Here is a 16,488-nt window from a genome sequence, read left to right on the forward strand (position 1 = left end):
CAACAAACCCCGCTCCCGGGGGGGGGGAGGAGCTTCCCCCCTTCTCCAGGGTGGGCGCGGCGCTGCGCGGTCACGTGGTTTTGTTGTGGCCCCGCCCCCCAGCTGTGTTTCTGGCCAGGTGTTTGCGCTGGGGACACATGGGGCCGGGGCCGGGGCCGGGGCCGGGCCCTGGCGGGGAGGAGGCGGAGACAAAGGCCGGCCCCGCTCCGGCAGGTGGGGGCTGGTTGGGGGGGCTCTTTGTGGGGTGCAGAGGCTCCCTGGGGGCGGGCTCTGGGGGGAGTCCAGGGGCTTCCTGGTGGCTGGTTAGCAGGTGGCCCCCGGGGGCTGGGCTGCTTGTCCACACCCAGCTGTCAAATGGGGGGTGGAGTTTGCACCGGTGCACCCCCGTTAAGCTGGTAACTTTTTATTTAAAAAAATAAGCTCTGTCCCCGCTTCGTCGTGGGCCCTCCCCCCCCCCGGCACTTGGCCAGGGCTCCTCTCCCTCTCCCTGGGACGTTGCCGGCCCCCACTCAGCCCTTGGCCATTCCCTGGGGCAGAGGCTTGTGCATGCGGCTTCCAGGGTCTGTTTTGTGGCAGGCTTTGGGGGCGGGGGTGGCGGTGCAGGTGTCTTTGTTATAAGGCGTTAATTCACCACATGTGACCCGTCCCCTTGGTAAGAATAACCAGCCCAGTCTGTTTTCCTTCCATCTACGATCGGGCTCTGGGCTCATCCCCGGCCCTGCCGGGGCGCTAAGCAAGGTGATCCCGGGAGTGTGAAGAGTCCAGAGCGCTGATGAGCCTCAGGAGATCAATTCCCAGCACTGCCAGAGACTCATCAAGTGAATGTGGGCAAGTCAGAGAATCCTAGACCTGTAGGGTTAAAAGAGACCACAAGGGCCATCTAGTGTGACACCCCCCCCCCCGCCTTACTCCCTTTGTGTCTCAGCTCCTCGTCTGTAAAATGGGGACAGTGACCTTTCTTTTCCCTACCCCATCTCATCCGTTTAGACTGTAAGGGCTTTGAGGCAGGGGCCGTCTCTTCCTAGGGATCTGTATGGCCCACAGCACAGTGGGGCTCTGCTATTGTATGGGCCTCGTAGGCATCGCTAGACGGCAAGTAACAGCCTGCACCCGTCACTGCCTCACTGCTCACCTGTGAAATGTGCGGTGCTTGTGTAACCCACACACCTCCTTGGTGGGGTGCTCTGTCCCATCTCGTGGCACCGAGACCACTTAGAGAGAGAGAGACAATGAGTCTGCTCTACAGCCTGAGCTAACAGCCAGCTGGCTATTAGCTCATGCACTAAACTCCAGAGGCCCCAGGTTCGATCCCACTTGCCGACAACCGGGGTCTGTCAGTGTTACGCTTGCCGTCAGTAGCTACATTGGGTGCCAGGGTCCCCAGCACTGGGGTTCAGCTCTTCAAGCCGCCCTTTATTGAGGGGCTTTTCAAAGCTTCAATAGAGCTTATTTAATCTGGCTCCGTTAACCCTCCTCACATGCACCGAAATCTGCTCCTCTGTTCCATGCACATGCTGACTTATTACTGGGTCACTCCTAAGCACTGGGCTGCTGGCAGCTTCCTGGGTTGGGAAGGGAAATGCCCCTTTAGGGGGGTGAAACCAAGCTTATGTGGAATTTGCAGACTTACCAGGAGAGTGGTGGGCAGTTCTATCAAAAACCCACCCCCTGCCTCTCACAGCAGAAGTGGGACTGTAAAGCAAATTGGCTTTTTCTTTAATTCTAACTTCTTTCAGTTGGGAAAGAGACCACACTTCTTAGCTGTCCCTTCCATGCTGGGAGTGCTGACTGCTCTGACTACACGGAATCTAGTACGTTTCATCGGATTTCCACTAATCACCTGAGGTGCAGAGGGCGGGAGGCTACAAAAGGACCCTGCTGAGCTGGTGTTAACAGGATTTCAACCTGTCTGGCGGTGTTCAGCCTGGAGTTCTGATAACCACGGAACTGCAAACTGTTCTCAGTGGTAAGCCCCATGTCCATGTCGCTACAGCCGTCCTTTAATCACCTGTCTGGTCTTCATCTTCATAATTCATAGCCAAGTGTTTCTTTTGCATCCTGTTGCTTCTGTTTCTGCCTGTTGTGGGAGTTTAAATTCTTTTCCCTGTTACTTTATATTTCACTTATGTCTAGAGGCTCCAGTTGCTAGGCCCTGTGGAAACACATCACTAGTCTCTTCCCGAAAGAGTTCAAAATCCGGACAGACAAAGAGTGGGAGAAATAACGAATATCCTCGCTTTACAGGCGAGGAAGGGAGACCCAGAGGCAGTAAGCGGCTTGCCTGAGGTTGCCCAGTGACAGAGCTGCAAATTAAACCCAGATCTCCTGAGTCCCCGTCAAGAGCCAGCACCCTGAGACCAGCCTCTTTCCCACCCTTTTATTTCTTCACATTCTGGTGGAGAAATTGTCGCAAACTTCTGAAGTGGGGAGATGACACTGGCTTGAGGTCCCCTCCAGAATGAGCAAGGGCCTTGCTCAGGATGCTTAGTGGCGTGTGGCTTCGTGTGCAACTTTGCGTGGTGTCACGGTTTAAAAAGTAAAGCTTCTGTGTAGCTGGGACTTGGGAAGGTCCTTGCTCCTGTATGGTTTCCTCTGTGCCCTTCAGGGTGCTGGCCACACGTTTCCTAGAGCTTGTCTATGTGGGGACATTGAAGGAAGATTAAGCTAAAGTGAATTAAGCCCACTTCACTTCTGAATGAGAGCGTCTACACAGGATGCTTTAACTGTAACTTCACGCCTTTCATTTGTCTTCTCTTTCCAGAAAGTCCCCATGTAGACAAGCACCAAGTCTCGGTCTCCTTTTTGCAGAACCGGACAGTGGACAACGTTTGTGCCGAGGTGGCTTGAAAACCAGTAGGACTTAAGAGCCTAGGTACTGGTGAAAATTTTACCCAATGTTGTTTAACTTATGAATGAAAAATAATGTACGTAATACAGCCAGAGCTTTACCAAACTCTTGGTGGGTGTAATAAATACAGAGGAAAACAAATGCTGCTTCTCTTTGCAAATGCTCTCTGGAAGGAATTGACAGCATCACTCTCCTTCCCCTTTACATGGATGTGCCAATGCCCATCGGAAACTGAAACTGAACTGCCTTGCGATGTTGCCTTTCAGCAAAAGCGGGAAGGATGCGGTTGCCCGGAAGCATCACATCAGTGGTGAATGTTGGAACCAAGAGAGAGACAAGGACCCCGAAGAATGGGAGTGTGGCAGGTAAGAGAGAGAGTGACCTTTTCCTTGGGTCCTTCGGGGCTACTGCCCTGGCTGAGAGGGTCAGCCACTCAATACAGGGTTCTCTCATGGATTGTTACACTTTGGGAGGTGGCGAGAGACTCTCCTGGGGCTGACCGGAGACCGCAACAAAGAGAGAAAGGGTCCCTAGGGTCATCCCATTGAAGTAGTAGTCCCTGTCCCTGGCTCTAGACGTTCCTACTAACTGAAATGCAATGGACCATAATCTGCTGTATCTAGGGTGTTGTAAGAGGCAGTGTGCTCAAAGTGTGACGCCTCCTGCATGTGGCTGCCATCTTTCCCATAATCCACACCCTCTTCCTCACAGGGCTGCCCGGCTCTTCGTGAACCTGATGAGTCCCTGCCCACAAAGGCGCACGCACGACGAGTTCACTGTTCTAATTCCAGATGGGCAGAGCCAAGGGCCAGGCTGCCAAGGGCGCTATTTACTGCGAATAAAATGGAGCAAACGCTGCCTCCTTTGATACCAGTGGGGCAGTGCTGGCCATGGAGATTGCAGGTTCCAGCATGAGTAGCGTATCTTTCTGCCTCGCTCGCGATGGACCATTGCCTAGTCCCTGAAGGCTGCACCCCCAGATTGTCTGTCCGTAAAGACATCTGTGGGCTGCACTGTGTCTGCCCCGATTCAAATAGGCTTAGAGCCCAGTCCGGCGGGGGTGGGGAAGGAAAAACACTCTTCATTGTTTTTCATGAGCTGGGATTATTTGGATTTCAGGTGTCACTTCCTGCCGACATGGGGCTTAACTGTTTTAATCACGCCCTTACCGCATAGGTGGTGATTGGGCCATGCCAAGTCACTTGCAGGTGGGAAGTGTGAAAACCGGTTTGCACAATTTACACCTTATCAGCCAGCTCTGAAGAGGCAGCTCCTCCCATCTCGAAGTTAGGTTTGTCTGTTTGCTTTTGGAGATAAGCCTCAGTCCCCAATAGCTATGAGAGAGTGAATGCAGTACTCACTGGAGAACAGCTTTACGATTTGTATTTAGCTAGTAGGGAAACCTGCATGATTTTGCCTCTTGGAGAAAAAAAACCAGGACAGGAGGAGAGAAAGAATAACACATAATTCTTAACTAGAATCCCCCCTCCCCAAACCCCGCAGTGCAAACATCCCTGTATTTTGGATTGGGCCCACATTGTGATACAGGTGAACGCTAGTGGCGAAATTTTAAAAAGGATATTAATACTGTGCAGGGGGACAGGATTTTCTTGCTGGGTTTGCACCACAGGAATGATAAACAAGCTATTGAGCTTGCCAGCGTGTCCCAGTGGTGCTCTAGCTGCGTGGCCGAGCAGTTACGTGTAGCTTGTGAATATACCATTTGTACCCAGTGGGATGTGGCCCCGCTGTCCCCCCAAGTTGGCAGCCAAACTTCTGTTTCCTTTTGAGAAAATGATGTCTCGAATAGAGACTGAGCCCTGGCGTGAACAAAAACCTTCTAGCACAACAGTTCTGCCCTTCCAAGGAAGTTGATCATGTTTATTGTCCAGGTGGAAGATGTTTTGTCTTGTCCATTCCCGTTCGCATACCCAACAAAACCCCAGTTCTTTTGCCTTGGGGAGGAAAATACTCTGACTCTTGTGCTGTTCTGAGCAGAGGGATTAGTGGAGGGTTATTTTGGGTCCAAAGACTAGTCCTGCTTTGCCTTTCCTGTTTGGCTTCTTGTCCTGCTGTCACGCTCGAGCAGGTGTTCATTCTCCAGCAGTTCGGGTGAAAAAGATTACAGTAAGATATTGGGCATCTCTGAACCTGTCTGCTCTGCTTGGGCACCAAGACTAGATCTTTGCGCTTCCTCCCTAGTGCTCAGACATCCCACAGGTTCATTATCATTAGGGTGGATCGCATCACACAGTGGAGATACAGTCAAAGTAGAAACAGTCTTTCTTCCCCCTCACTTGGCTCGTGGGGTGGTGGGTGAGGTCTCTATCTAAGCCCTATCTGAAGCCATAGCTTATGTCATGTGGGAAACTTGTTAACTTTGTGTGTTGTGGCAGCACTAGGAGCCCCAGTCGCAGACCTGGCCCCCGTTGTGCCAGGTGCTGTACAAAGACAGAACAAAAGAGCTCACGCTCTGTGTAAGACAGACAGGTGGGGGGAGTACAAGGGAACAGTTAGACCACAATGGTCAGCGTGGTGTTAGAGACAAGCTGCAGACACAGTGTCCTAAGCCATAATCCGTTCCCTGCTCTGCCTTCCCAGCATGCCTCACCTCCAGGTTTCCCATTGCTGGAGCACACACTAGAAAGCAAGAGGAGAGGGGAGGGTGGGTCACTGGTGGTAGAAACTGTTCCGTGTAACCTCTTGGAAGCTGCAAAGGGAGGCTGAACTCCTCACCCCGCTGTGTGTACATTGTTATTCGAGGGTTGCATGCAGTCAGGGTGGAGGGGGAGGTCAGTGAACAAAACAGTAAAACACTTGGGGTTGGGGTGGGTGGGGGAATATTTCTAGATGACAGACTTCACACACACACACACATTGTTTTGGCGGGTGGTGGGGTGTGGGCAGAGCGCCTTCCAGGGAGCTGTCCGCATAGGTGGAGTAGAGACGAACGGTAGCAGTTGTTTTTCTTCATTTGAACCTCTGCAAAAAGCCACAGCTAAAGGGCACCTCTTCTACGCAAGTGAGAGAGAGATTGTCAAAGCCAGCTGCCATGGAGAAGGGCGGTGTCAGTTTGCAGCAAACGTGATCATTTTCCCCTTAAAGCATAGTAAAGGAACACTCGGCAATACAGAACCAGCCCTTCTGATTTCATGAATGGCAGAGTCTATGTGTAGATGAGGAGCAGTATGGTACAGTACAACCCCAGCTGTGAGGATGGATCGTGGAAACATGGGAATCCTTCAGAGAGAGGGAGCTGTACTAGAAGCTTTGACAATAGTGGCTGCAGCTGAAGTTAAAGGCTTGCCAGCATTAGGCTCCATTGAAGTTGAGCATCTAAAACTAACTTCTAGTTTCTGCATATTGGACAAGAACTGCAGCTGCAGACTTTACAGCAGTGGTGGGCAACCTGCGGCCCATCAGGGTAAGCTGATTGTGGGCCGCGAGACATTTTGTGGACAGTCAGTGTCCACAGGCACGGCGCCCTGCAGCTCCCAGTGGCTGCGGTTCACCGTTCCCGGCCAATGGGAGCTGCAGGAAGCGGCAGTCACCACATCTGTGCGTCCTGCAGCTCCCATTGGCCGGGAATGGCGAACCGCGGCCACCGGGAGCTGCAGGGGGCCGTGCCTGTGGACATTGTCCACAAAATGTCTCGCGGCCCACAATCAGCTTACCCTGATGGGCCGCAGGTTGCCCACCACTGCTTTACAGGGACTGCATGTGTGAACATTAGCAGCTGGGAGGAGGGTCAGTTTTTATTAACTGGCTGCAAACTATCCTAATCTGGTAACTTTTTGCCAGCTGTATTCACAGTCTTTTGCCTAAGAAGATAGACATTGCTATGCTACACTGGATCTTACCAACAGTCTGTCTAGCCTGGTATCCTGTCTTTGACAGGAGACTTCACAGAAAGGTGCTAGAAACCTTATAATGGACAATTATGGTATCATCCACGTGTAGGAGAAGTTTTTTCCTGACCCCTATCAGTTAATGGCTGTCCTGTCCTGAAGCCTGAGGATTGTGTTTTCTAACCATGTTTTAAAATACTAACCAAGGTGTCTGTGGATGTTCTCTTCCATATAAACCTTTCTCACTGTTGAGTCCTGGATCAAGCTTTTGGCCTCAGGCAGCGAGTGCCATGGGCTAGCTATTTTTTTCATGCAGCTTATTTCTTTTACCAATTTTAAATTTGATACATTTCAAATTTGCTGACTGGCCCCTGGTGTTTCTCTGTTGCATTCCCCTCTTATTTGTTTCAGAGTAACAGCCGTGTTAGTCTGTATTCGCAAAAAGAAAAGGAGTACTTGTGGCACCTTAGAGACTAACCAATTTATTTGAGCATAAGCTTTCGTGAGCTACCTCTGAACTAAACAACCCCAGCCTTTCCACCCGTTCTTCATAGGAAAGTATCTCCAGGTTTTCTAATGTTTTTTGTTGACTATCTCTGAACTCCACCTATTTCAACTGTGTTTCCTTTTCTGAGAGCGGGTGTCCAGACCATAACACGGGAGCCCAGAGGAGGCGACCCTCTTGAATGGCATTATGTCGTGTTTTGGTGTTTTCCACCCCATCCCATCTGGAACAGCTGGAAGGATACGCCTTTACTTCAGATAATACTGGGAAGAGGGCAGCGCTGGGCTAGAGGGCTGTAGAATATATAGAAATTGAGAGCACCAAAGGTTACATTCAAGGCAACATGTTTTCAATGAGCTGCATAAAACTGTTGTTTAAGCCCGAATTGCAGCGCTAACCTCCCAAGCATAACACGATGCTTTAGAAAATCCAGCTGTTCCTTATCTCTGCCCAGGGGGTGTGTCACAGTCAGCTGATGCCTCCTGAGGAAAACCTTTATTTGTAGAACTCATTTGATCAGCAAGAGCTTTAATGTAAGTCAGATTCCTTCCCTCCATGATCACCAGTATAACCTAACTCTGACACCTTAGAAGATTCTGCCTTCAACTGAGGGACGCCACCAGAAGTGGATACGCTCTGAAGCTGCTGCAATGATGCTGGTTTTCTGCAGACTCTGTAGTGATCAGATGAACAAGGGGAGACTGAAGTCTCTAAAGTGACCTAGGGACCTGAACACTCCAGTTAATGGATGGTGACGTGTCTAAATCCCTGAGCCTGCTCCGAAAAATCTTGTCTGCCGAATGCAAGCAGAGCAGTCTGTGTAGGGACCACTTACCGACGTTTCCCACAAGGTGTCAGCATCCCTTAAAGAGAGCTCAGTCAGTGTTCCTGTCCCACAGCATGCAGGCTGTTTTACCCAAGCAGGCCTTCGCCTGGTCCCAGGGAAGCTTTCCAGGAGTTAATACCCTTGCATCTCTTTATTATCTAACACAGTGGGAAGGGAGCAAGTTGAAGAGAAGAATATGCCGTAGAAATGTTCATGCGGCTGTACATTCTGTAGCTGTCAGGATCCAAAGCAAGGTCCGTAGCCACGCGCTGACTGCTTTCCACGTGCAAAGAGCAGAGCAGTTGCATCAGCATGTGAGTTTTAAAGCATAAACTAGACACTGCTTGATGTGTTCTGTCTGTTCCTGGAACCGGACAGGTAACAGGCAGCCTTTTGCCCTACTCCTGAGACAGCAATTCAATAACTAGGTTGGGAAGTTGGCTACCCTGGTGGTAGCACTTGCTTCCAGAATTGTTGGGCCTCTTACACGAGTTACTGCACAGCGTGTTCTGAGTTTGTGCCCAGGTTTAGAAGCAGCTGCCTGCCACTGGTTTTTTTTTTTTTGCAGCTCTTTGCTTGTTTTAGCAGGCACTGCATTTGCTTGCTAATGCTCTGTTGAGCGTGAAAGACCATCCTGTCACTTGCATTTGTTTATTAGTTACAGTCTGATAAGCAAGCCCGATTGTTTTCCCTAACTAAGACACCCTCTCTACTCAGAACAGCAAACAGTTTGTGTGTGCGAGAGCAAAAGGCAATCCAAGGGTCTGCCTTGTTTCTAATGGCTTCTTATAGCAGCTCAACGTAATTGCCACTTAGAGACCATTGTCTGGTATTGTAATGTCTCCTAACAGGCTGATCGGGGATCTGAATTGGAGACTGCCCTTGGAATTCAGATCTTATGCAGTTAGCCAAGCTGTCCCTGTGTGGCTAGTGGCATGGTCCCGGTGATGTGGCTCTGGATAAGGATTTCACTTAGCATGAAGACAGCCCTGCATTGTAAGAGTGCAGAGAATGCTGAGCCAGGGCTAATGCTGCTTTCATTTCAAAGTGAACTCTGGGCTGGATCAACCAAAATCCTGGCAGTAGAACAGATAAGGACAAGGCCAGCAGCAGCATGTGCTTCCCCTGCAAACGCCTCAACCTGCACCTAGAGGGGGACATTTAATCTCCCTGGTCCTTTAGGGACCTTATCCTGCAAGGTGAATGGTGACCTCAACTCTTGTCAAAGTCCGTAGGAATTGAGCGTGCTGGGCATGTAGCAGGATTTGGCCTCTCTATGGCCCAGGGGAGGCACTCTGGCCTGCACTCCCCAGGGGTCACATCATAAATGGCCCGCTTTGGCCTTCAGATCTCGGCATTTATCTTCGGCCTCTCTGCTGAGCCTGCCAGTAAAGGGGCCAGCTATTAGTGCCACTTCGGGTGCGGACCCCTGTCCCAATGGGGGGCTGGACTGAAACCCCTCCCCGCCCCCATTCATCCCACATTGGCCATGGATGGGTTGGATTCCAACCTGTGCCTGACCTGAATGCCTGATATGGTGAAGAGCAAATTGTCACATGGGAATTTGCAGACAGCTTGGGAAATCTGTTGTCTGCACAGTGTATATAGTTGTATTCTGTCCAGTCAGTTTTCAGTCTTCTTCGCGGGACTCCTTAGACACAGTCTGCAGACAGAGCACGTGTTGAAAACCACTGCCCTAATCTGTGCATTTTATCTGTATTCTGTCTTCAGATAGCTTCCCTTCACAGGAAGAGTGACATGTTTCCATTTCAGCCGCTGGTCACTGCAGAATTATTGCAGTGGACAGCTTAGGCCATGACCCACATACCAGACACACGTCTGCGGGGCTTTATGGGGAAAGAATCCTTTTTATTAGTGATATAAAACGAATTAACTTGCAAGCGGGAGATCACCACTTCTGCTGGGCAGGGGTACACCCCCTGCCCTCCAAAACATTGGTGTGAGAGCCAAGGGATTAGCCAGAAAGCCTGGTGAATTGTTACAGACCTGAGGCGTCCTGCTTAATCACATCCTGTTTGTGTATCCACGCCCGCACCCCTGTGTATTGATCCCCGCCAAACAATTCTTGGATGACTGGAGGGAAATACATGGTGTTGCTGGCGTGTGACCGGTTTAAGTCTGTGCTGCAGTTTTGTCTGCTCCTGACAGACAATGGCTCTGCTGCAAGAAAGAAGCAGAAGCCTCCAGGCACCGTTTCTATCCCCCATGCCGGTCACTGGAGCTGCGGAGGGGACATTGGGGCGTTCCCTGCACCACGTTGATGCAGGAGCCTGGATTGCAATGCACAGCTCCTTCCCTGCTCTAGTCTAGGGGTGGCTGGGAGCTCTCTCGAGTCAGCATCTTCAGGCACAGTCCCAGCTGCTCGGGGAGAGGGCAGAAGTGGGTCAAATGAAGGGCCTCATTGTATTGGTGAGTTTCAAAGGGCGCATCTTGTCCAGTCCTCTTTGGCCAGAAGAACAATGGCTCTGAAACAGGGGCTGGTGGAAGTGGCTCTGGTTACGACCAAATATAAAGGGGCAAATACATCTCCTCGCTCAGTCTTCTGGGGACACCTGTGGCAGGACAGTGCAATGTTCAACCATGCAGTTCCCTGAGTAGGATGCTGGGCGAGAAGCTGGGGGTCGAAGGCTGTTTCAGGTCTCGGTGGTGGTGGCTAGCAGGCCTGTTCCTGTATTTCTCACTGTCTGCGGTGCGCTTTAAAACAGTCCCCAGTCTGACGCTGGAGCTTGCTCGGACATCGCAGCCATGTGGCATGCTCCTGCTTGTAGGGTTATCTTGGGGCTGCATCAGAAGCAGCTGGCACGGAAGACATGGTGCTAAATTATCATTTATTTGCCAGCTCTCTTGCCGCCTCTTCTAAAGCGCTTGTGAAGTCGGGCCCTTGCGCAGCACTGCTCCGTGCGAGGAGGTAACCCTGTGGTTAGGGTTGGGGGTGTTGAGTGTATCTTGTCTTGACGCCTGAGGCACCTCTGGGAACGTTCAGCTACGCCGAACAAAGTGCTCTGCCACTGAGTTGTCAAAACCTCTTCAGAGGAGCCCTGCGTGGCTGCCGGCAGAAGCTGTACGGCCCACACTTGCTGTTAGCTGGGTTTAGTCATTCTGAGAGAGGCTGTTTCCCCCTTGTCTTCTCCCTCCCAGCCCAGACACCACTGTACCGACTGTTTGTGCCCGACTGAACGCTGCGTGTGGGGTCCTTGGGAGCCTTCACAAACTCTTCCCACAAAACCACCAACCCTTACTTGCCAGGCTCTGCTGGCGGGACGTAGATAACGTTTAAACGTTGCCTGTAATGGCAGCAGCCAGGGTCTGCCCGCGCTGGGACCAGGGCCCTCCTGCGCTGGGCAGCTTGCGAACATGTATCGAGCGGTTCCCTGCAGTCTAGAGTAAGGACGAACAAGATGTAAAGTTGGTGGGGGTGGGCGGGGGTAATGGAGGATGGGGAAGGGTGGTGTGGGAATCTCAAAGTTGCATAGACCAGCTGTGCTCGTTAAATAAGAGTGAGTGATGGCTACGCAAGCCAGTCACCATGTAGACAAAAAGAAAAGGAGTACTTGTGGCACCTTAGAGACTAACCAATTTATTTGAGCATGAGCTTTCGTGAGCTACAGCTCACTTCATCGGATGCATACTGTGGAAATTGCAGAAGACATTATTATATACACAGACTCCATGAAACAATACCTCCTCCCACCCCACTCTCCTGCTGGTAATAGCTTATCTAAAGTGATCATCAAAAAGGGCCATTTCCAGCACAAATCCAGGTTTTCTCACCCTCCGCCCCCCCACAGACAAACTCACTCTCTTGCTGGTAATAGCCCATCCAAAGTGACCACTCTCTTCACAATGTGTATGATAATCAAGGTGGGCCATTTCCTGCAGGAATCCAGGTTCTCTCACCCCCTCACCCCCCTCCAAAAACCACACACACAAACTCACTCTCCTGCTGGTAATAGCCTATCCAAAGTGACCACTCTCCTTACAACCTGCATGAAAATCAAGGTGGGCCATTTCCAGCACAAATCCAGGTTTTCTCACCCCCCACCCCCCCACAAACTCACTCTCCTGCTGGCAATAGCTCATCCAAACTGACCACTCTCCCCACAATGTGCATGACAATCAAGGTGGGCCACTTCCAGCATAAATCCAAGTTTAACCAGCTTTCACCCTGACCACTCCACACGATCCATCGTCTACAGCCAAGCTCTGCGATACAACCACATTTGCTCCAACCCCTCAGACAGAGACAAACACCTACAAGATCTCTATCAAGCATTCTTACAACTACAATACCCACCTGTGGAAGTGAAGAAACAGATTGATAGAGCCAGAAGAGTTCCCAGAAGTCACCTACTACAGGACAGGCCTAACAAAGAAAATAACAGAACGCCACTAGCCGTCACCTTCAGCCCCCAACTAAAACCCCTCCAACGCATTATTAAGGATCTACAACCTATCCTGAAGGACGACCCAACACTCTCACAAATCTTGGGAGACAGGCCAGTCCTTGCCTACAGACAGCCCCTCAACCTGAAGCGAATACTCACCAACAACCACATACCACACAACAGAACCACTAACCCAGGAATCTATCCTTGCAACAAAGCCCGTTGCCAACTGTGCCCACATATCTATTCAGGGGACACCATCACAGGGCCTAATAATATCAGCCACACTATCAAACGCTCGTTCACCTGCACATCCACCAACATGATATATGCCATCATGTGCCAGCAATGCCCCTCTGCCATGTACATTGGTCAAACTGGACAGTCTCTACGTAAAAGAATAAATGGACACAAATCAGATGTCAAGAATTATAACATTCATAAGCCAGTCGGAGAACACTTCAATCTCTCTGGTCACGCAATCAGAGACATGAAGGTCGCTATCTTACAACAAAAAAATCTTCAAATCCAGAGTCCAGCGAGAAACTGCTGAATTGGAATTCATTTGCAAATTGGATACTATTAATTTAGGCTTAAATAGAGACTGGGAGTGGCTAAGTCATTATGCAAGGTAGCCTATTTCCCCTTGTTTTTTCCTCCCCCCCTCCCCCCCCCGGCCTTCTGGTTAAACTTGGATTTATGCTGGAAGTGGCCCACCTTGATTGTCATGCACATTGTGGGGAGAGTGGTCAGTTTGGATGAGCTATTGCCAGCAGGAGAGTGAGTTTGTGTGGGGGTGGGGGGTGAGAAAACCTGGATTTGTGCTGGAAATGGCCCACCTTGATTTTCATGCAGGTTGTAAGGAGAGTGGTCACTTTGGATAGGCTATTACCAGCAGGAGAGTGAGTTTGTGTGTGTGGTTTTTGGAGGGGGGTGAGGGGGTGAGAGAACCTGGATTCCTGCAGGAAATGGCCCACCTTGATTATCATACACATTGTGAAGAGAGTGGTCACTTTGGATGGGCTATTACCAGCAAGAGAGTGAGTTTGTCTGTGGGGGGGCGGAGGGTGAGAAAACCTGGATTTGTGCTGGAAATGGCCCTTTTTGATGATCACTTTAGATAAGCTATTACCAGCAGGAGAGTGGGGTGGGAGGAGGTATTGTTTCATGGAGTCTGTGTATATAATAATGTCTTCTGCAATTTCCACAGTATGCATCCGATGAAGTGAGCTATAGCTCACGAAAGCTCATGCTCAAATAAATTGGTTAGTCTCTAAGGTGCCACAAGTACTCCTTTTCTTTTTGCGAATACAGACTAACACGGCTGTTACTCTGAAACCTGTCACCATGTAGACAGGTTACCTTGCTCCAGCCAGAAGCAGAAAGAAGTGTGTCTTCCCCTGCCTTGTAACTGGGGTGGGTGGCGCTTCGGTGAATTGAAATTGAAGGTTGTCTGGGATTAATGTCGGTTTACAGGTCTCTCTGACTCCTCCTCCTCCTCCTTTCTGGAACTCCGCTGTGAGGAGTTGAGGGTCTGAGATCCCTCCTGCTGACGTATGGAGGGGCTGTGGGGCCTACTCATATGGTTGGGTGCTAATCACTTCGGGCACGTCTGAAAATTTTACCCAAATTCCAAGTGACTTAAAAGCATAACTTCCCTTGACTTCGGTCAAGATTTTCAAAAGTGACTTGGGTTGTTTGTAGTTTTTCGGTGCCATGCATGAGACACCTTAAAGGGGCCTGACTTTCAGAAGGTGGGCGGCTTTCTCAAAAACAGGTCCTTTGACCTGCTTTCCATTGGGGCACCAAAAGCTGGAGGCACCTGAAATCTCTAGTCACTTCTGAAAACGTACAAGGCTTCATCCGTACGCTAGTCGGGTGCCAAAGTTGCTTTTGAAAATGGGCCTTAGGCTCATCGCTCATGGGGGTCTTAGGCACTCCTGGAAACGTTACCCTTCCTCACGAACTCCCGCCTGCGCTGTCTGGAGCGTGGGAATACTTGTCGCTGAAGTAGAGCGGGGCTGAAAAGGTGCAAAATAGCATTTCTGGAGAAGAGTTTGCAGAGGCTCTTCTGAAATTCTTCAAGCCTTTCCGTGCAGTTACGGAGGAGCCTGCTGCTCTGATATCAAGGCAGCTGCAGAACAGGTAATGGATAGCCGCAATGTTTTATTCAGTAAAACTTAAAAATTGGTGCAGCTTGGATGGTTCTGGGTGTCTTCTGGGGTTTTACCCCTGTACTGTGGTGTGTGTCAGAGATTCATACAGATCCTCATCCAAGGCTCACTGAAGTCAACAGAGAGACTCCCATTAACGTCAGTGAGCTTTGGATCAGGTAAATGGTGAAACAGGCGGGAACGAGAACCAAGTAGAGGAAAAAACTCAGCAACCTGTTTCTTTAACAGTGAAATACCCAAGACTTCAGTTCGTTAGCTGATGCCCATCCTACTGCTTTGCACGTGAGCTGGCTTGGGTGTTTCCTCCCTTCTTAAAACTTCAGATCTACTCCTAACTCACACGTTGTCAGAAACGGTAGGTCCAACCTCCGTATGGCACCTGGCACTTGTGTGCCCTGCAAAACTGGGACTTTATTATCGAACAAAGACACACAACTAGCTAGAAAATAAATAGCTGTTCAATACCTTGTTTTAGACAATTAAATGAAAAACAAAGCAGCTAGAAGGGAAGTGGTAGTTTCAGTTCCCACAATCTGCAGCTTTGCATTTGTACTGCAATGGCAAGAACGCCAAATCCTGCCGAAAATCGCTCTCTGTTGAGAACTGTTGAGCTTCTACTCGCCAAGGCAAGATTTGAAGATTTTTGTACCCGTTGTTGGCATGAAGGCTGCCTAAATCAGTGTTGGGAGAGACAGCTGCCTTCTGTGTCTTAGGTGTTGGTGACCTCTCAGCTGTTTGCAGGAGAAATAGACCCTTGACACAAGATCTTGCTGGATGATTAAAGTAAAAAATATCTTCCAGCAATGCTTTATCTGTAACTTAAAATTCTGTGTGTGTCTGGTGACTTGAGATTTTAATACACTGTTGCCAAAATCAGATAAGTTTGCTTTTCTGTCTTAATGAGCAAGGGGAAATCTCATGCATTTAAGAATACCTAGCTCTTACTTACCTCCTTTGTAAAGTATCATTATCCCCATTTTACAGATGGGGAAACTGAGGCGTATAGTGTGACTTGCCCAAGGTCACATGGGAAGCCAGTGGCAGAGCTGGGACTAGAAACCACATCTCCTAAATCCCAGTCCAGTGCTCTGTCCTATAGGCCACACTGCTCCTCTACATACCCTGTCTTTGGGTGGAAACATTGAAGCATATCTAAAATTCTTCAGGACTGTATAAAAACTGAAGCCAGCTTAGCAGTGTCCTCTCCAGCTGTCTTCATTTGGGGTCAGCGATCTGGTTGCCCCAGAGAACTGCAGTGCACATGCACTGTAAGGGGCTTTCAGAGCAGAAACAGCTCAGGTACTGGGCCATGATTGTCAAATAGTCTACTACCTCTAAACAGCAAAGCTTTACTGTGCATCTTCCTATGTCTTTGCTATTCTTACCTTTTGAGCTCGAGTCCCATAATTAACACAGAATGACTCCAGCCATAAGCTACCAGTTTAGAAAGACATCTTTAAAAAAAATTGTCAAGTTTCCCCCTTTTCACATATTTTGTTTTATGGTCACCAATATTCTCAGCCCTGAGTGCGCTGTATTAAATGCCTGTTCTCTAATATCTTGTTCTCTTCCAGCTCTCCCAAGCAAACTCTCATTATATCAGGAGCCATAAGGAGGGTAAGGCTGTATCTTGTAGCCTAGCATTAAATGTAGCATTGTATTGCTGTTCATACCCGTAGCTTTTTCAGTGTGTTTTGTGGGGATCTGTTTCCCTCCACGGACCTGTACCTCTTGTAGGAACAACCAGACAGAGACTTTTGTGTATTTCCGAGCTTTTCTTCTGGTCCCTGCATGTGTTGGCTCAGGAGTTCCCGACCTGGGCTAACTTCCCAGGGGGGAGGCCAGGGCCGGTTGCAAGCAGGATTCCTACCATGCTGCCCT

At 49.8% G+C, this 16,488-nt stretch overlaps 1 long non-coding RNA gene across 4 annotated transcripts in view; it reads left to right on the forward strand.

The window, feature by feature from the left end:
- Positions 1-16,488, forward strand: part of LOC114019999 — a 24,804-nt gene continuing 8,316 nt past the window's right edge. Inside the window, exons 1-6 of one of the 4 annotated variants that reach the window (XR_006287699.1) lie at positions 1-118; positions 672-824; positions 1,737-1,966; positions 2,762-2,872; positions 3,115-3,213; positions 3,560-3,758. This is a non-coding gene — a long non-coding RNA (uncharacterized LOC114019999). Of the gene's footprint in view, positions 119-159; positions 214-282; positions 825-1,736; positions 1,967-2,761; positions 2,873-3,114; positions 3,214-3,559; positions 3,759-16,181; positions 16,225-16,488 lie in introns of those variants that run through there. The other 3 variants (XR_006287698.1, XR_006287700.1, XR_006287697.1) reach the window with 3 other exon arrangements.

This window comes from Chelonia mydas, chromosome 27 (assembly GCF_015237465.2).
Source record: "Chelonia mydas isolate rCheMyd1 chromosome 27, rCheMyd1.pri.v2, whole genome shotgun sequence".
Lineage (NCBI taxonomy): Eukaryota > Metazoa > Chordata > Testudines > Cheloniidae > Chelonia > Chelonia mydas.